At 41.2% G+C, this 809-nt stretch overlaps 1 non-coding gene across 1 annotated transcript; it reads right to left on the reverse strand.

The window, feature by feature from the left end:
* Window positions 1-476: 476 nt before the first annotated feature.
* On the reverse strand, window positions 477-583 carry LOC131228465 (small nucleolar RNA R71). The gene has a single exon (XR_009162968.1). It is a non-coding gene; the product is annotated as a small nucleolar RNA R71 (small nucleolar RNA).
* Between the last annotated feature and the right edge of the window lie 226 nt (window positions 584-809).

The following is an 809-nucleotide window of genomic DNA, read 5'->3' on the forward strand; positions in this document are numbered from 1 at the left end:
ATCCATCGCAGGACTAGACACCGCTCGAAATCCCCCGAGTTAATTGAAGTTCTTACAAGACCAACCTCCTCTACTTCCACCTGGGGTGGAAGATACCCAAGATGAAAATGAGGTGCAACAGCACCCCGCCTCGTACTTTACGAGATTATCTACAATCCGGGAGTGAGTACGCCTCATGCATGATTTTTCCCGAAAACACAGACAAATGGACATCAAGCCAGAGTTATCCAACTCCTTCCCAAATTCCATGGACTTGAATCAAAGTCCATATTTATATTTGAAAGAGTTCGATGAGATAATAGATACATTATGTTTTCCTAATGTATCCGAGGATACAATTAGTGAAACTCTTTCCTTTTTCCTTAAAAGAGAAAGCTAAGACGTGGTTACATTCACTGCGTCCTAGATCCATTGGCACATGGAACGACATGCAGAGGGAATTCATAAAAAAATTCTTCCCACATCATAAAACGATTACCCTCAGAAAAGCAATCATGAACTTTGCCCAAAAGGAAGATGAAACATTCTTCCAATGTTGGGAAAGGTTCAAAGATTTGGTCAGTTCATGCCCACAACACGGATTTGAAACGTGGCGCATTACAAATTTTTTCTATGATGGACTGACATCTTCCATGCGCCAAATGGTCGAGACAATGTGTAATGGAGAGTTCATTAATAAAGATATCGACGAGGTATGGGACTACCTCGATAGTTTGGCTGAAAAAACACAATCTTGGGACTATTACCCAAAGTCGAACACCACGTCTAAGCCGACTCAATTAAAGGAGAAAGGTGGATTATATCTCTTG

The sequence above is a fragment of the Magnolia sinica genome, chromosome 15, assembly GCF_029962835.1.
Source record: "Magnolia sinica isolate HGM2019 chromosome 15, MsV1, whole genome shotgun sequence".
NCBI classification, from domain to species: domain Eukaryota; kingdom Viridiplantae; phylum Streptophyta; class Magnoliopsida; order Magnoliales; family Magnoliaceae; genus Magnolia; species Magnolia sinica.